The sequence below is a fragment of the Dipodomys spectabilis genome, unplaced genomic scaffold, assembly GCF_019054845.1.
Source record: "Dipodomys spectabilis isolate Male_0828 unplaced genomic scaffold, ASM1905484v1 ptg000297l, whole genome shotgun sequence".
NCBI lineage: Eukaryota > Metazoa > Chordata > Mammalia > Rodentia > Heteromyidae > Dipodomys > Dipodomys spectabilis.
Genome location: NW_024870974.1, coordinates 10,270,784 through 10,290,735, shown reverse-complemented (window position 1 = coordinate 10,290,735; position 19,952 = coordinate 10,270,784). Strand labels below are relative to the sequence as shown.

At 37.7% G+C, this 19,952-nt stretch overlaps 1 protein-coding gene across 1 annotated transcript in view; it reads left to right on the top strand.

The window, feature by feature from the left end:
- The first annotated feature begins 294 nt into the window (after positions 1-294).
- Positions 295-19,952, top strand: part of Bmpr1b (bone morphogenetic protein receptor type 1B) — a 219,023-nt gene continuing 199,365 nt past the window's right edge. The window contains exon 1 of the mRNA XM_042701714.1: positions 295-349. The gene's annotated coding sequence lies outside the window, so the exon portion shown is untranslated. The remainder of the gene's footprint in view (positions 350-19,952) is intronic.

Here is a 19,952-nt window from a genome sequence, read left to right as displayed (position 1 = left end):
TACAAGTCTACTTGGATATAGTATTTACTTCCTTTTGGGAAGCTGTCAGAAAACTTACTATGATTTGTTCTATCATACTGCATCATGTATATTCTTTTACATATAGATGAGAAATTAAAAGTTAGAGCTTTGAGGTGTTATACTATGTGTATATTTTCAATCCACTTGTGGATAGCATTGGTTCTACATTAAAGCCAGCAAACTATAATTTAAACTAGTACGCTATAACTTAAACTTAACCCAATAGGTTAAACAAATAGCAACTCAAATGTTTCCCCTTGTTGACAGGGTGGAGTTCCACTTAATCTTTCTTAGATGTGAATAGTCATTTGGTGCCTGGGTGATAAAGGTAAGGTCATAGTAATTACTGAAGTGTTTCGAAGACATTATTATTGCTTTTTGACATCTTGCCTTTGTGGTGTTCTGAAGTCAACAGAAAGAAGTTTTTATGTGTGAATGGAATGTGTAATTGTTTCTTTATCACTAAAAATACTCAAGATAAGGACACAGGTGTAAATCAACGAGACAAAGTAACTTGTGCCTTTCATTTGCAATGTTGGCTTACACACTTAGTCTGTTCTCAAACATTTACACATTTGGTAATGACCTTTTCCCAAATATTGATGTTATCATTATTATAACAATTTTTCAGGCTAATACAGACTAGATTACAATATGAGGTTGTTTTCATGCAAACCCAATCAATCACTCTTTTCTTGTGGTAGTTGCAGTTGGTTTTGGGAAAATGTGAAGTGGGTGGTATGGATCTTGGAAGCCCACTTTGGAGAGGGTTTGCCTGTACTTTGGCGATTGTTCACTAGTACTCCATTCTAAGAGTTTTCCCTCTATGGTGTGGCTATTTTTTATAATGTGCTACAATGTCATTTTCACACTTGATCCACATTATGATCCTATGTAAAAGCTCCCAGGTGATCAGTCATTCTAATACTTTCACAATTTTCTTTAAAATGGATTCTGCTGTGAAACCAACAGTGGCCCATTTTGTCAACTACCTGAATCCTAGCCTACATAGAGAGAGAGAATGTAAGATAACTCTCTAAGATTTCAGGTCTAACTATATCACAGGTTCAATCAACTGTACATTTGACATGGAACAGAAAAAAGAAACAGTGAATATAAATTAGTGGCAAAGATAACTGCTGTCAGAGAATTTATGTCAATGTAAAGAGAAGGTGCTGAATTTGTTTTTGGTAAGTAGAGGTAAATTGGTCATTGAAATCTCACTGCAGCCCAGAGAGGGAATAAACATCTTTTAGCAGGTACTTCACTGAGATTAAACCATTTCATTTTCAATAAAATGAAATTTAGCAAGGATGGTGGCCATGGGCGATGATCCATGCTTGTTCTATGTGAACAACTTTGTGATTCTGAGGGGAAGATGTATTTTATTTCCCTTGAATGTTTTTTAACTAACAAAAGAGCAAGCATAGGAGGAATAAAAGTTGTACTTATTAATGACTTTGAATTTAATTTACTCCAGTGAACTCTATTAAATTTTTTTATACTTCAAATCATTATAAATGTACTCAATAAGATTTTAAGAGGGAGATTTTGCATAGTTATGAAAGACTTTATTACTTAAAAATGACTATGTTAAAAGTGACTAGTATAACCTTTAAGTAAAAATGCAGAAATGATCGATTTAAAAGTATGAATATTGCTCTTTTTGGTGCTGTGAGTACAATCAAAATTTCTTTTCCTAAGTGAAGTGTTTTGAATTCAAACTTACCTTTTAAGTACTAAAATATTAATTGATATATGATAATGACTGTGTTTCTTTGTGGTTTTACAGCATGATATTTTCAGTTTATGTATACTAGGTGTAGGGATTAAATCTGGGTAATTACCCTATGTATCACCTCAAATTTATTAGAACTTGGTGTTAGTAACATTGGAGATGGAAATTTCAACACAAAATAAATTTGTTCCATTGAACATAAAACCTCACATTGACATGGAAGATAGTTTCCCAACAGTGTACATATTAAAATAAACCCTTACTCTCCAAGGTGGCATTATGGGAGGTGTTTTGGTTCTTAGATCATTGAGAGAGTGTCCCTGAAAAAGATTGTGGGAACCCTGTGTGTTCTGTCTCTCTTTTTTTACTTCCTGAGTCAGTGGTTTCTTCTACCACACATACTTGCCACGATGTACGACTCGGTTCAGCAGCCCTGCTTTCTTCTGTAATTTATTGTAGTACCATGAAGTTGAATAACACACTAGACTGTCTGAATCATAGATTTTTATTTAGGTGAGAAATGATGAGGAACCTTTATCTGGCTCCCATCTCTTTCCATTTGGTCATCCATTTTTGAATCTTACTTTCTGTTTATAATGGTTATCATTGGCTGTCAACCTGACTATTGGGAGATGCCCAGGGGGTTAATGAAACACACTTTGTCTATGTCTGTGAGACTGTTTCTAGAGAAGAATGACATGTGGGAGAGCAATGGATTGGGAAAGATGTGTGTGTGTCCGAATGTGGCCAGCCCCATATAATAGGAAGTGGGCCTGGGTGGAATGAAAGTGGAGAAAGAGAATGTCAACCAATGGGAGTGGACATGGAGAATGAGAACGCCAACCAGTAAGAATGGAAGTGGAAAAAGGAAAAGCCAACCAATGGAAATGGAAGTGGAGAAAGAGAAAGACAACCAGAGCTTACAGGCTTCAGCTTTCCTGAGTGTGTGTGTCTGTTGCTGCTGCCATCTTCCATGGGTGCCAGACTCCAACTTCTTTGACCTTTCAATACAGACTCACATCATTACCCTCCTTCTAGGGTATGTCCAGGTGCTCAGCCTCGGACTGTCCCTGTATCATTGGTTCTTATGTTCTGAGGCTTCCAACTTCACAGGCTGAGGAGCTCCTGGCCTTTCTGTCTCTCCAGTGTGCAGCAGCCATTGTTGGACTCCTTAGCCTGTGGTTATATTAGCCAATCTAATGATTCCTTTTTGGTAATCATATTCTGTTGATCCTGTTCCTGAGAACCTGCAACATGCTTGTTAATGGGATCATTGTTCAGCTCTAAAAGAAAAAGGCCTTTTTAACCAGACATATGATGAAGTTAGAGAGCCAGTCAGATGGACTGGCTTTAGGACTGGAGATTCCTTAGACAGTGAGTTGGAATAACAATTAAAAGTCTGAAAAATAGCTGTGCACTTGGTAGAGGTAGAGGGTACCTTTGGGATTTGTTCCCTACAGATAAAATTTAGCATTAATATAAAGTTCAAGATTAATCTAGGTTTCTCCCCCCCCCCATTCCCTTCATATGTAGGTCTGTTAACAGTGTCTAGCTTTGAGAAGAGAAAAATAGGAGTAACTTATCTTGTAAGTTAAAATTTAACTACATTTACTAAATTAGAAGAATAAGGAATGTGAGCACAACTACACAGGTTTTTCAGAGATATTAGCTACCAAATGAGTTAAATGTGAACTTCACTGCATATTTTATTGATGAGTATAATATTTAATACAACAACTGACATGATACTTTAGTGAAATGAATCCCTAGTAATTATAGAAATTTGGTAGCAGAAGGTAAAAACTGCCTCTCTATGTCAGAATTGAATTGATTAGTACTTGTGTTACATAGTATCTAAGAGAGGTAAACATAGCAATAATTATATAAAATTAAATAAAATAGCAAAACAGTCATATTTATCTATACTTTTAATAGTATTTTGGTGATTTGTACAAAATATAAGCACTATTGAAATGTATGTATTTATGTTTCTTGTTTACTTTAGTAAATAGAATTTGGAAATGGCTCAGCAAGCTGGTAGAATTTCATACTACTCCTAACTCATGTTTTCTCTGTAAATTCAAGGCATAACAACCAATTTTGCCTTCAAAACAAAGAATCAATATAATCCTTTAACAAATAGAGAGGCAGCCATGGTTTCCCTTATTTGCAATATCTAGTATAGGTATGAGTCAAGCGGAAAAAGTCAGAGAATGTGATGTTAGGAAAACGAACCCTCAAATATGTATTTTAATGTTTTTGTTTCTTTCATGCATGTGTTTCTAACGCATTTATAAGATTATTTCTTTGTTGCTTTGTATGTCCCTCCCCCACAGTGTAACCCCCGCTTTCACTATATTTGATGTCAGTATAACATGTGGAGGAGACGGGGACAAACAAGTCGTTTAAGGATTCAGGTGGACCTGTTGCAACAATGAGAAGTACAAAATGTCATGTCAAAACCAGCTTTACAATGTCGGTGGGGGGGGGGGAGGGGGGGTATGATTGGGTGGGGGGGGAGGGGGGAGGCTGGGAAGGGAGGTGAAGGGTAAACAAAGGAGGAGGCTGCAATGCTTGGTAAGAAATGTATGCATTATCCTGCCCATGTAATTGTAACCCCTCTGTACAGTATGTTCTCAAATAAAATAAAATAAAATTAGAAAAAAAAAAAACAAATAGAGAGGCAGAAAATCTTTCTGTCTTTCAAAGGCCTGTGGGTAGACACCTGCAACAAAGGGATTTGGCTGAGAAAACCAGGATTCAAGTCCAGGCTTGGGCGAGCATTTTTACTTTTCTGGCCTCTTTTTATTTCAGGAGTGATATAAGATAATCGATTTTTACCTTGGATGATGACTGAGATGGCTTCCAGCTCTGAAAATAATCTTTGCAAATAGATCTCAGACTGAGATTTCCTGGAGTTTTCAAGTGAAAAGAAAGCAGTGGATACACAGTTTTGGAAGTACTATGAAAACCTAGTATATTTGCTGTAGTATGGAAAGAGGCTCTCATGTTGCTGGTACTGGTGCCTCCTCCTTTGGTGACATTTTTTTCCCAATGAAGTTTTCAGAAGGGTGAGGTATTTTCACAGATTCAATTAAATTTTTCTCATATCCTTCAATTCAGTGACATTTTCTTAACAGTATACAAGGGAAGCATCATAGTTTAAAAAATGTATTTTCTATGTCAACATATAAGGACTGTTCTTTCACCAGATATAGTTTAGGTTTCCTTTCCTAGATGTTTCTTCTCTTTCCATTATTTTCCTCCTCAGAATTTAGCTTTTGGGTGGGCAATAGGAGAAAGATGTCTTACATATTTAGCTGGTAAACTACCGTTTTTGCCTTTCTACTTGTAGTATGTTCACTGTCACAGTTGTTTTCTTCTTGTCAGACACCCTGTTGACACTCGGCCTATATTGTTTTATTTTCTCTCCTTGACAACCCTTCAAGGAAAGAAAATTTTACAGTCTTCTTTTTATAGATAAGGAGAATGGGGATCATTGACTCTTATTTACCTAATCCAGGATAACCCAAATAGAATTGGTAGGGTGGAGATTTGAATGTAGGTCATTCTGTCTGACTCACAGTCAGAAGATGGAATGTGTGTGTGGCTTTTATGTGGGGATCTTCAGACCTCGAAGAGATCATGAGGGAGAAGAAAATTACATTTCAAAGAGCATTCATCAGATGTCATGATTATGAATGTAGGTGTACACAGTTTGGAACATTATCTTTGCTGTGATTTGGTTGGCAGTGCAGACTAAATGGAAAACAAACCCTCAGACATAGGTAGGAACAGAACTGCCACCCCGGAGACAGAATTATGAGAAACTTAGTCCATAAATGTAGTACGAGATCTGAGCATCTGTAACTTCGCACCACTAGGAGTAGGCTCCAGTGCTCTAAAACATCTGGAATTAATGGTATTTTTTTTTTTTTTTGAGTCAAACTTATCTAAGCCCTGCAACAGCTCTGTATCACCTCTATTTCCCAGATGAAGACATTTGGGAAGTTCTAAGTAGCAAAATCAACACGCTTGGGGTGGAGAGCCAGATTTGTGCAATGCCAAAGCTGTCCGCATCCCCTCTGCCCTGCTGTAGCTCTGGCTTCCCTCACTGAAGGAGATCGTCGACACAACTCAGCGGCCTCATTCTTGCTCTGAGCAGAGGAAAGGCTCATTAATTCTGGGCTCTTCACTTACTTCATCGCCTCTTCTGTCAGCAGAGAACTTGGCCTCCCCCCCCCCCCCCCCCCCCCCGCCCCCCCAACTCACCATCACCATAATGTGCCACAGCCTTCATGTTCCAAAACTAGAAACCCGAGAAGGGGCCACTGTCTTCCTGTGTGAGCAACAGATGGTTACTGTTCAGACGAGGGTGAAGTTGGCCTCTGGTTTGTGCAGGGGCTCTGGGTGTGTGCAGGGTGGGTGGGTTTGGAGGGCTAGGTCAGGGGACCAGGCTGGTAACAAGATTGTGGAGGGGAAGATGTAAACAAACCGAATGTCTAGCTTTCTTTCCCCTTATGTACTCTTTAATCACCGTTCGTGGCAGGTTGTATTTTTTCTGCCCCCTCCCCACTCCATTCCAAATCGAGGGGGTGGGGAGGGCACCAAGGGAGGGCTGAGTGGGCTGTTGAAATTTGTAGTGTGCTGGCATCAAGCAAGTGCCTTTTGCTGTGGGCTAAGTCTTGTGGCTTGTTTTCTGCCTTCGTGAATAGAGCCTTTCCAGCTTTGCCAAGCCTACAGTTAATGCGGTCAAGGGATTTATTATGAAATGTACTAAATCTTGGCATGGAGCTAATTGCATATAACAAGAAGCGTGCTAGAGGCTCGGACCTGTGGAGTGACACATGCAGAAAGTATTCTCTTTCCGACGCTGCTGAAAGAGGTTTTGTGTAGGGAATGTCTGCATGTCTGCACTTACTGCTAATGAGGCAAGCCCTCCAATCCAAAGTCGATTTCTGAGTTACTTGTTAAAATAAATGGAGAATTTCTCTCTCTCTCTCTCTCCATTTTTATGAACAACTGGCAATTGAAGAATGAATATTTATTTACTAACTCTCCTAAAACTCCTTACTTTACCACGAAAAATACATTCATGGTAGTTTAAACTACATGACAGAGTAATTCTTATGTACTAGTACTTGAAGAATAATTCCTACATGAAGGTATAAAAAGCAAATCAGGATTGAGGTATTGTCTCAAGTTGCTGTAACAAAATACCCTAGACTGAGTTCTATTTTCAACTGTGTGTGTGTGTGTGTGTGTGTGTGTGTGTGTGTGTGTGTGTGTGTGTGTGTGTGTGTGTGTGTGTGTGTGTGTGTGTGTGTGTGTGTGTGTGTGTGTGTGTGTGTGTGTTGGTCCTGGGGCTTGAACTCAGAACCTGGGCACTGTCCTTGAGCTTCTTTTACTCAAGGCTAGTGCTCTACCACTTGAGCCACTTCACTTCCAGATTGTGTGTGTGTGTGTGTGTGTGTGTGTGTGTGTGTGTGTAGTTTATTAGAGATAGAATTTCATGGACTTTTTCAACCCAAGTTAATTTTGAAATGAGATCTTTAGACCCCAGTCTCCTGAGTAGCTGGGATTGCAGACATGAGCCATCACCACCTATCATACAACATGAATTCATATTTTTGCAATTCTGGAAGCTTCCAAGTACAAGATCAGGGTGGCAACAAGCTTTGGCTCCTGTGAGGCTCTCTTCCTAGCGTGCTATGTCTGCACATGGTCGAGAGAGGCAAAGTTCTCTGGTGTTTCTTGTTGCAATCATGCTAATGCCAACACAAGAGCTGTGCTCTCATGAACTGACCTGAATCTAATGACCTTTGAGAGTTTCCATCTCCAAGCACCATTCCATTAGCAGTCAGGTCTTCGATATGAGTTTGAGCATGCGACACCACTCATTCAATAGCAGAAATGTTTTAAATCCACTGTGTGCCTCTAAACCTACTTAGTTTTCTTCAGTGATGTTGAAAGCAATAATTGGAGAAGTGGTTTCATCTTTCTGCAATACAACGATACAATTTGGTTGACTGCATTTTCTCCAAGCTTTTTAAGGATATTTTTCTTTATTCCTTATTTTCTTTATTCCTTATTGTAGCTTAATATATTTATTGTGTCTATGTGAGTACTTGATATTTGATTGATTCACTAATCACTTCTTGCCTTAACATGTTTGGTGACACTTTAGCATTTTCCCACTTACATCTTATTACTGAAATAGGAAATAATAAAACATGATTTGATGAAACAGCACATCCTCTTGATATTGTAAGTATCTTTCTGAAGAAAGCATACTTGGATTCTGGAAACAAAAACCTGTGAAGAAGATGCACTTACAAATACTCTTGTCAGTCCAATAATTTTTCTATGCGAACACTCTGATGCTATACAGAACTAGTGGGAAAAACAGATTATTACAATGTCTTCCAACACATGGTTCAAGCTGATGTTTCTTGCGCTAGTGATTTTAAAGTGGCAATAATTCTGAACTTCAAGCAAAACAATGGTGGCTACAGATTTCAAAAGGCACAGGAACAAAAAAGGGAACATTGGAATGAGAAGATAGGCATTGGAATAGAAAGGGTAACATTCAAAAATGAAGTAGCAATGAGATTATTTGACCCCTACAATATTGCAGATTTATTAATATGTAGGGCTTTGCCAGAATCTCTTAGAATTGTCATTAATTGCAAGAAATTGGCATTGATAATGTTTTTAGCAAAAGGCTGGGTTGCTTGTTCATTTGTGTCTTCATTCATTCATTGAACATTTGTATCCTCAGGTCCCTCTGTGTTTGAGAAGCCATGACTAAAAGACTAATATGCAATAATTATTATCTTCAAGTACTTAAAATCTAATTTATTTAATATTAAAGTGAGGCCCTCGTACATATTAAAATAGTGTCCTATCTTTTGGGACTGAATATGCATAGTTTAAAAAATTGTCATTTCAAAAAAGGCCATGTCACAGTTTGAAGAATTTCATATAACACTTAATTATTCTTAGTTATTGTCTTAGTAACTTGAAGTTTGCTGCAAGGTATGAGAGGAGGTTAATATCCAAGAGGAACATATAACTTTTTAAACAATTGCCCAGTTCTGCATCATGGTACTTTAGAAGATTAAGTACTTGGAGTACCTAAAAGGGAGTCTGGGAACCAATAACAATGTCCTCATTGGAGAAAGTCATAGAAATGTAGAACCCCAGCTCCTGCTCCATAACTATAGAATCTGATGTTAGAATTTATAAACATCTTCATATGCTTCATGTGGGTGGAAAGGTCTGGGATGTTTCCATACAAGGTTTGACTTGTAATCATAATTACATGACATGATATTTTATCTGATCTCCTAGTTGAAATGTTTTATTTGCACCTGTATTCTTTCAATAGGCATTTAGGAACACAAGGATTTCTGGAACATCTACCAAGTATTGTATTGGGAGTGGAGCATTAAAACAAAAGAGAAAGACACTCCTCCATGGGCAGAGCTTCCTCCATGGGCGGAGTTCCTCTGCATGGGCGGGGTGACAACTTTGCGGTGGGGATGGGAAGGGTTGGGTAGGGGAGACAAAGGAGGAGGCAACAATGCTTGATAAGAAATGTACTCATTACCTTGCCCATGTAATTGTAACCCCTCTGTATGGTATTTTCACAATAAAAAATAAAAAAAAATTTAAAAAAGAGAGCCTTTAGTTTTAGTTAATAGTTAACTAAATTTTCTCAAAGTCAGTAGGAAGCAAGTATGTCAGTATGGAGGGAAGACATCCTTCTTGAACTCCACCTTGAAAAACCCAGGAGTTTTTGTTTAGGGGTGAGAGGGAGAGGAACATTCCAGATGTTTTCTCAGCTCCATCTATCTGTCAGCTTTTCAGTTTTAGGTGAATTACTAGAGAGAAGCTGTTGAAAGCCTTAAATATTATTTGCTAAACTTCTTACTCAGGTTTTTTAAAAAAATGTTTTGGTGGATCTTTTCAAGGAAAGTGTGAGGTTAAGGAACTTCAGGGTTCACCATGATAGTTTTCTGTTCTGAGTTTGTTTTCTTCATCTGAAAAGTGGAGAAGTAGTGCAGGATTTCGGTGAAGATGACAGGAACGAAGAACCTAGCACTGTAGACACCAGAGAATTTTAAGTGATCTTACATGACTCCAAGAACAATGTGATTTTTTTCCCCTTGATATAATGTTTGCTAATTTAGAAGAAGGGAAATATAGCAGTGTGCCACATCCTTAAAATAAAGATCTTTCTCTATAATATAAATGAATTTAAAACATGAGATTAAAAATGAAAAACATAGTATCCACAAACTGTATAAAAAGGATGTTTACTTTCTCAAAGAGGAAAATATGCAGAACTTTCTCTCGTGGCTGTAGTCTGTCCTTGGTCTTTGTCGTCAGTCCCCAGACAGACCCTCTCTCTGTGTCTATAGTAATAGGCCATTGCTGTCATTTTTTGTCAGTGGTGGGGCTTGAACTCCGGGCCTGCGCACTGTCCAGGAGCTCTTGCCCAAGCCTCGAACTCTACCACTTTGAGCCACAGCCACTACTGGTTTTCTGGTGGTTAACTGGAGGCAAAGAGTCTTATGGACTTTCTTCTCCAAGCTGGCTTTGAACTGCCATCCTCAGATCTCAGCCTCCTGAGTAGCTAAGATAAAAGATGTGAGCCACTGGTGCCCAGCTTGCAGTCATTCTTAATGAACCTTGGCCCCAATGCCCTTTAAATAATTGAATAGGAAATTTGTGTGAAGTAGGTTCTTTACCATGTTTTGTGTGTGGGCCTGCTAAGAAAAAAATAAATGCATATGGTCTTCGAGAAAATATAACCTCTCTTGTTCTTACTTTTTATTATTTCATAAATCCAGGAAACACATTTTGGTATCATGCTAATAAAGAACAGCTGAGTGTTTCCTCATATAAACAGAAATTGAAATTGGATTTCTCTAATCAGTGAGAAAGAAATGTTCTTTCTTCAGTGCTCAGGGACTTGATTCATTCGTTGTTTTATAGCAGAGTCTTGCATGACTTCAGGCAAAATTTCTTGGTGCCTTTCCATTCTTGTAAAATGGTGTTTCTGAGAACCACCAGTTAGAAAGCAAAATGTAAATGGGAGGTATTAATCTGAAACAAGAGTGGAGGGAAGAACCAAGAGCCGAGTGGCAGAGTCTGAAATGGATAGCAGAAAGCCAGCTGAGGCACAAAATTCGACTCCCACAGTTGAACTGTGCTACTCAAGGTAAACCATTCCCTTCTGTTGTCCTTGGCAGTTCTTGAGTACCTTGTCATGTTAATGTCGTTATTGAAATTGAATTTGGAAATTGTAATGTTGCTCTCATATTTCACTTAAAAACAGTGTTCTGAAAACTCCCACCATGAAAGGAATCACATATATCCATAAGCAGAGCACTGTTAATATTTTACTAACCTCATTACAAGAACAGTGAAATGAAATACTGTGAACAAAGCATGCCCAATCTCCATTTTCTTTGTATTTTAACTTTTTTTTTTTCGGTACTAGGGAATCGAACCCAGGACATTGCCCTTGCTAGGCAAGTGCTTTGCCATTGAGCTACATCATAGCCTCATTCTTCCCAACTTGTTTGCAATAAGTTGTGTAACGTAAAATGTAACCTGCTGTACAGGTTCTTTTACGAATATACAATGGATACTCAGTGTGTGTGTGTGTGTGTGTGTGTAGTGCTGGGTCTCTGTGACCTTGGCAACATTTCAGAAGCTACACTTTCATATAAATCAACAGTTTCTCCAATGTGTTGGTACACACCAGAATTTTTTTTAAACAGTAGGCATTTATACTTTCTTTCCCACCTATTTCCCCTCAACAAACATAGCCATTATGACTGGCAGAAAGTGGGGAGGGAAGGAAGAAATTAAGAGTGGGGGGGGCATGGAGTGGAGAGGGAAAGATAAGAAGAAGAAGGGAAAAGGAAGAAGAAGAAAGGAGGGAGGGAAAGAGACAGAGAGACAGAGAACCGGAAAGCTGGCTCAACAGTTCTGATTACCATTTCTTTTTTTTTTTTTTAATTTAATTTTATTTTATTTGAGAACATACTGTACAGAGGGGTTACAATTACATGGGCAGGATAATGCATACATTTCTTACCAAGCATTGCAGCCTCCTCCTTTGTTTACCCTTTGATTACCATTTCTTTAGATATTTCCATATGGTCTCAGGACAATTTCATGATTTATTTGTCCCTTACTTATTTTTCAAGAAATGACTCTTACTGTAAAGGTTCCTTTCACAATACTTTGTTTTACACATTGCTCCCAGTAGAAGAGTTTAAAAGTTATAAAACAATCTTGACTTAGCGCTAAATCATTTTTTCTAAGAGGTAGTTGTTGATTTGGTTTTGGGTTATTTTTGGAATTATTTGAGGAAAGTAGACTTGTAATTTTATTTTCAGGCCTGGTTATCTTGGTTACTGAATATGAGGAGAGCCTACTCTTCAGCTAATTATTTTTTTTTCTGTCCTTATTTCACGTTTTTGTACACCGTCCTCCTAAAAGTTGTTGCATGAACAAAGCAAGTTCCTTTGATGCCTTTTTTAAAGTTATTTTAAGCTTAGGATGAAACTATTAATTTCTTCCTTTGGTTGCTGTATTAGACAGGAAAGGCATTTGTAAGTAATATGATACAGGAGATGAGTAGTTAGACAAGAAATAGTTAATGTGGATGTCTGAAGTTCTTTAGTGTGCCTCATTGGAAAGATTGGAAAGTATTAAGTTCAACTTTGAATGTAAACAGGTATCACAAAATTCTCCCTTCTGCTTGGTTTTACAGTTGTATAGTCAGTCCAGAGTTGAAAATGTGCTTGTTCTTGAAAGGAAAAATGTCCCACATTGCTGAGATTAATGGAGCCTTTAGACATGTTTATGCTAAGATGGCGGCAGAGAGGTGAATGGGCTCGATGCTCTGCATTTGAAATCATGGCGTCTTGCACAACAGATGTGGCCCATGAACTGTTGTTTATGTAGCTGCCTTCAATTTGCTTTGATTTATAATCTTATGAAAAAATCGAAATGTTTTGCCTCTATGTTTTAAACAAATGGGATTTTAGGCAAACATTTCCATTAATTCTAAATATCCATCGAAGAAGACTTACCTTGCTACAGTTCAGCTCTGTGGTTAAATTATATATTCAGGTTTTTCTATAGTTACTCCATGAAGAAGCTGAAGCAAGGAAAGTTATTTTGTTATTTGAAATCTTAGAAGTTATCATTTGTTAAATATGACCATATGGCACTCCAAAATAATCTTTAAGAAATGCTCTGAGCTGGGCACTGGAAGTTTATGCCTGTAATCTTCGCTAGTCAGAAGGCTGAGATCTAAGGATCATGGGTAGGGATTAACACAGGCAGGAAAGTTCATGAGACTCTTACCTTCAATTATTTACCAAAATGCAGAAGTGGAGTTGTGGCTCAAGTGGTAAAGTGCTTGCTTTGAGAGAGAGAGGAAAAAAAAAAAAGCTTGGGGACAGAATCTAAACTTTGAGAGATCAAACCCAGAACACTGGTGCATCAGGGCACTCACGAGCACACACACGCGTATACACACACACACACACACACACACACGCACGCGCACACACACACACACACACACACACACACACACCCCTTTCAAAAAAGGAAAAAGGAATTCTCTGATGTTTATGAGATATATTATAAATTATGTGACATTTGTTTGCTTTGAAGGAATAAAAATATGTTTATACAATATACAATTATTATATAAGACAAGTTGAATTTTCCTTAGCCATATTTTTTGTCTTTAGTAATTGGAAGTTATACTTTGAACATTATAAAATACACAAAATGATTACACCTTATGCTCTATTTAATGGCAAGATGTTATACAAACACACAGATATGAAAAGTAAGGAAATAGGCTATGAGTACCTTATCTTTAGAAGGTTTCTGGTTGACAGATGATTTGCATTTGTTTAGTGACCCAAATATATTTTTCAAGCTGCCTTTTTGTGACTCCTCTCACAGTTTAACTTTGTTGATGTAACTAGTGATCTTTAGCAAGAATAGCAGTAAAAACTTTCTACTTCTAGAGATTTATTTTTCATTCAGTGATGTAGTCTTGGTTAATAGCTCTTTGGGGATTTATAAAAATATCTTTGCTAATACTAACTCAAAGGACAGAAGTGAATAATATCTTTCTTTGGGGTTTGGGGAAAAAGCTGTTCTCTTGTTGATTTGTTGAAGTTGATGTAACTTCTTAAATTAGTGATATGTGTCTGTGCATGTTGATAAGACTGTGAATATATACATTTTGACAGGTAAATCTAGATTTGATGATAAAAATCCCTGTTCTAAAATAGAAAAAGAAAATTTGGGAAATAGAGGAGGTTTTGATTTGTACATTTGAGACATGATTTTATGTGATCAGTCATTTAATGCCCTGAGTTTTCTGTACTCAAAAACTAAAGGTTGAAAGTGATCTCTAATTTGACTATAATCCTTTCCCCCCACCATTTAATGATATAATTTGCTTAATTATAATCTAATACTAAGAGTTTCTCAGTCATAGAATTGCTTTATAGAAAGGAGATTTACAAATATAAAATGTCTGCTTATTCGTTCTATAATTGTAAGCATTTTCAAAAATACTGTATGATTATAATATATGTTTGCATATTTTATGTTAAATTGCTAGAGGTTTGGAAGCGTTACTTTTATTTGTCTTCTTTGTTTGGGTGGGGGAATGCTAGTCCTGGAGCTTGAACTCAGGATCTGGTTGCCTATTCTTAGCTTTTTCATTTATGAGGTAATCCAGAACTTGAGCCAACCCATTCCATTTCTGGATTTTGAGTGGTTAGTTGGAGACAGGAGTCTCATGGACTTTCCTGCCCCTTTGTTGGCTTCAAACAGTGATGCTCACATCTCAGACTCCTGAGAAGCTAGGATTATGTCATTCGTGTTTATCAATGAAATTATAGGAAGTGTTTATAGAAAATATTAGAGTATTTTAGAAAATGGTTAAGTGTACAAGTTAAACCCTCTTGGAAGGAGAGCCTTGGCCCAATAAACTAATACAAACTATGTAATAAATGAAAAAAACAAGGGAAATAACAGAATTCTCATTTGGAAAGTTGAGTAACTTTTGAGTATACGATTATATGTTGTACACAATATTCTCACTTATTTGTGATTTAGCTTATAAGTGAATCTGGAAGTATTAGAAGGATGCCCAAGAGATCCTTACCTGATAAGATTTGCAAAGCTAAGTATCAGCAAGTCAAAAATGGGCAGGAGGTCTTGACCTTGCCTTTCTAAATCAGGCCGATAAGTTACCCACTCTTTATGGCTAAGCCAGGTTCTGTTGTACCTTCCTCTTGGTGAGTACAAGCTCCAGTTTGGCAACACATGACTTGGCATTGGTCCCAGGTCTTCCTGCTCATGTAGGATGACCTTGAGTGGCCTTCAGATTTTCTTACTCCTTGGGAGTGCCAGTGTAAATAAGTGATAATTGTGTCTACTCTTGCAGGACTCATAGATACTCAAAATCACTGCAGATAAGGTGGCACATTTGAAGACATTTGGAGGATTGTGGCTGTTCAGACTTAATTCTTAAGTATTCCAGTCATCTGGGAAACTAGAGGATTTGTACCTGCTAAGCACCACCTTTATGATAGTCCTCCACCCTTGCCCCAAATACCTGGTATATAACAGTAAAAACTATGAAAAGAAAAAGTCAGTTATAATGCTAATGTGTTTTCCTGGTTCTTTTTCTAGCCATTTGGAATTAGAATGAAAGATTAATGTATATATTTTTTTATATGTAGCTTTCTTATATCACATAATAGTGTGTGTCCAAATACTTTTTTGATGTGAGTTTGGATAGATGTATATAACATTCAGCGAAGAAGACATATTGGTCTACTTGCCTCTCCTGTAGTTGAATGTTCAGATTATTTGTGGTCTTGGATACTGTAAAAAAATTCATGGGAACATCTATAAGAAATTGGATCTAAACTTTCTTAGAATGGATTATTATAGAACCAAGCTATATGGTATGTTTGTACTTTGGATTACCACTACTAAGTTATGTTGTGATATATTGAAAGAAACTTTGCCTTTTGGATTAGGCACTCCCTTGATTTTTACATGAACACTTCATTTCCCTGAGCCTAATTCTTACAAAAAAAAAACCCACAGATTTTCTGAAACATAGACTCATTCATAGTTTTCAAGTAGTAACTTCTCCTCCAACTTACTAATTTGAAAATTCAACGTATTATTATTCTGAGCTAGTAGCGGTGGCAGTTGTTTTCATTTCCGGAAGTTGCTGCTGGTAAGGTTCAGTTTGTTCACTAACTCCCACGCTGAAGGGTAGAAGTGCAAATCAGCATCCTCAAGTTGAAGGCAAGATATCCACAGAACTGTGCTCCCCGGGCAGGTGGGAAGACAGAGTCCTCCCTGGCTCATCCAGCTGTTAGTGGCTGCTGGCATTGTGTCAGATGTGGTCCCATTTCTGCTTTACCTCCTTGGTGTGCTATCGCCTCTGGTTCTCCATGTGAAATCACCCTCAGCGCCCCCCCCCCCAAGGACATTTACAAAGACATTTAGGGTCACCTAGATAATTCAGGGATTTCCCCATCACAAAATCATTAATCTAGTCATACTTGTGAAGATCTCTTTTTCCAATAAAGTTGAGTTTGTAGATTCTAGGAAGCTGGATCTTTAGGTTTGTAAGTTTGTAAGTTTGGTCCTAAGATGAGTCAAGTACTTGGCATAACACTTGAGATTCTTTTTTTCTTTAAATCGTATTTATTGCTTGGAGAAAAATGAGTGATATTATTGGGAAATGATTTGGTTGAATGAGAAACAGGAGTATGGACATAAAAATGTAAGTACAGCCAGTAGTAGTATCTTGTCCTAGGATTATGTGACATCCTATTAAATATTGGCATATTTAGAGGCTGGAAGACATAGCTTGATTGTAGAACACTTTTCTATGTATGGACAAGGCCCTGGGCAGGATCCCCAGCACTGCAAAATTAAATGTGGTATATGTATATTTATTAAGATATAGCAAAAGCATGAATTCGCCCTTTATCATCTCTGTCTTAGAAGTGTAAAACTATTTAATTCAGACTCATAGGGAATAGAGAAAAACGTATAGCCATTGTCATAGTTGAGTGAAATAGTAAACCTTTTGAAATGACAATGCCTATACGGAATCTAAATTACATTAAACATATATAATTATATGGATGCCAATATATAAACACTTTAGATGCCAGCTGAGTTTCTCTGCTCACCCACACATGGCTTTTTCTCTGGTTTCAGAGGTGTGTGTGTGTGTGTGTGTGTGTGTGTGTGTGTGTGTGTGTGTGTGTGTGTGTGTGTGTGTGTCTGACAGTCTGTAACCAGGCACAGTGCTTGCTATTCAAATTGCTACTGTACAATTCTAGAAAATAGCAGGTTGTCACTCCTAGACTCCCATGTGAATGAAGAGCCAAGGGAAGGAGGGAGAAAGAGCCTGGTTTAGAAATAACCTGCCAGTTCTAATCTTCAGAACCTTTGCATAAACAAGATTGGAATGAAAACAGTGTTTTTTTTTTTAAATTTAGAAACCTGTAACTTATCCAATCATAACATTCCATGCTGAGTGCATGCACACGTTTAGAAAGACACCACAGTGTAGGCTTCTGGGTCCCCAAATCTATCTTCAGTACTGGCTTTGTATATAACTTAAACTTAAGACGTCAATTGGCTGCATGGTGTATTTTTACGTTAAATCCAGTAAAATGAAAAGAAAGGATAAAACGGCCAGTAAAAAAAATAGCATTGCAGTAATAAGTTTTAAGAGCATTTTATGTGTTAATCAGAATGTTAATTAGTCCTGTATTTACAAACAGAAAATGATGAAGTTTTATATTTCATATGTAGATTTGGAAACAGGACGACAATGATGTCACATGTTTTCAGTGCTCAGCCTCAAATACATTGGAGATGTATTAAAAAGAAGGGCAGACTTCTCAGAAATGGAAACATTAACAAAAGCCCACTGTCCTATACCTACTTTGTTGAAAGGCACAAGTGTACGTACTTTGAGTATAATAGTTGGGACAGCAAGGAATCTTCTTGTATTATTAAAATAGCAAAGATATCAGTCAACAAGTTACTTGATTACTTTTTAGGGGATAATTTCATAATGGCAAGTCTTAAAACTTATATATCTTTCAAAGGTATAATTTCAGGTAGGCTCCAAAGTATTGGCCTACATACCTCTGAAAACTCAAAAAATGGTTTAGCAAACAACAAAGCTAAACTCAAGTTAGAGACAAATATGTACAGAGCTAAAGAAAAAAAAACACCAAGAAAACAAAAACAAAACCAAAAATCCTCTGAAAATATACTCTGAGAACCCACACTGTGCACATCCCTATGAGAGGCTGACTGGCAGCATGTGGTGTGAATGGAGAGGGAGACTGGGGCCCTTGGCCTTGGCCTGCGGTTGGAACTAGAAAGAATAGTTCCTTTTCCCTAAGCATACTGGAAGAGAGCCAGGGCTTTCCAATCTGAGCATATGATTCCTCTTCATGGCATTGATGAAGAGTTTCAGCAAGCAGTGACTTAGATGGAAATAAAATGCCACAATGATTTTTACCTAAGGTTTTTGCTCAACTTCTCTAACACAGTACAAAACTGAATGGACTATTACGGTTCACTGTCTTCAACAGTGCCTGGCCCACCAGCAGGTCTTTGTGTTTAGATCTTAGGAATGGGTGGAAATACCAGATGTGTACTTTCCTGCTTCAGGTGACTGTAATGGGATCAAATAGAGAATGCCCAACACACAGGGCCATGTTGAACAAGGCTGAGACTCTCCACTGTATTTTGGCCCACTGCCCATCTCCCTGAAATCACAGACACAATCATCTCCAAAGGTTGTCTATCATTTAGGAAATAGAAATTGAAATAGCACTGGAATACTACTTTATCACACTGCACAATAATGCCTCAGGCCCCCGACCAGTTACTGCCTTCACTTTGGGAAGCAAGTTAATGGTTCCTGGTAAAATGGAAAACGATGTGTGTTGTCTCAGACCCAGCACTTCCAGGGGAATGCAATCTTTCCCGCAGGAACTCTCCTGCCTGTGTATGGGCACAATGGTACCCCATTTGTGCCTGCTCACAGGTGAAGCAGTGCAAAGAGATCAGGTATATTCATTCACATGCATGTTCATTCTACATGAAGGTAAGTCTGATCTCTGTTGTATGGTGGAATGGCTAAGTTCGCTAAAAACTGTGTGTGTGTGTGTCTGTGTCTGTGTGTGTATATGTGTGTGTGTATGTTTAAAGGAAGCAGATTGATGAATGAACCACAAGCCAGTTTATAATAATAATATAGCTGTTGGAGTGGAGGAATTCTATCATTACCTGTTCCAGTGGGAGTGTATTAAACATACACACACAGTGAATATGGGAAAAGATATATATATATATATATATATATATATATATACGTATATATATATATATATACGTATATATATATATTGCTTTGAACTTTAACTTTGCCTTTCTAAGAAATTAGATTATTTGTATTCTCCCTTGAATCTAACATTTCAATCAATACAGTTTGGATACACATGCATGCTACCTAATGTATTTACTTATCAGTTTGTAAGCTAATTCTAGCTGCCCTATATAAAAGAAAACACAACCTTTGTCCCTCTGGGTCCTACTTACTTCACTTAGCATAATTTTTTCTTTATAAATGATATAAAATCATCTTTCTGATGGATGAGCAAGATTCCATTGTGAATACATACCACATTTTCTTGATCCATTCATCCATTGAGGGGCATCTGGGCTGATTCCATACCTTGGCTATGGTGAGTATTGCTGCAGCAAACATATTTGTACTGGTGGCTTTACTGTATCCTGATTTGTAATCTTTTGGATAAATGCTCAGGAGGGGAATTGCTGTATTATAGGATAGTTCAACAAAATAAACACCAGGAAATGGGCACTTGAAAGGTGTGAGGTGGGGTGAAGAGGAGAAGGGTAGAGGAATGAAGCGGAATGGGGAGGGGATGGGGCTTGAGAATACAGTCAAATATTCAATCTATACCCCTCAAAATTAAGAAAAGTGAGGAAAGGGATGAGTGGGGGGGGATGGGCGAGAATGACAGGAGTGACATCGATCATGATGCTC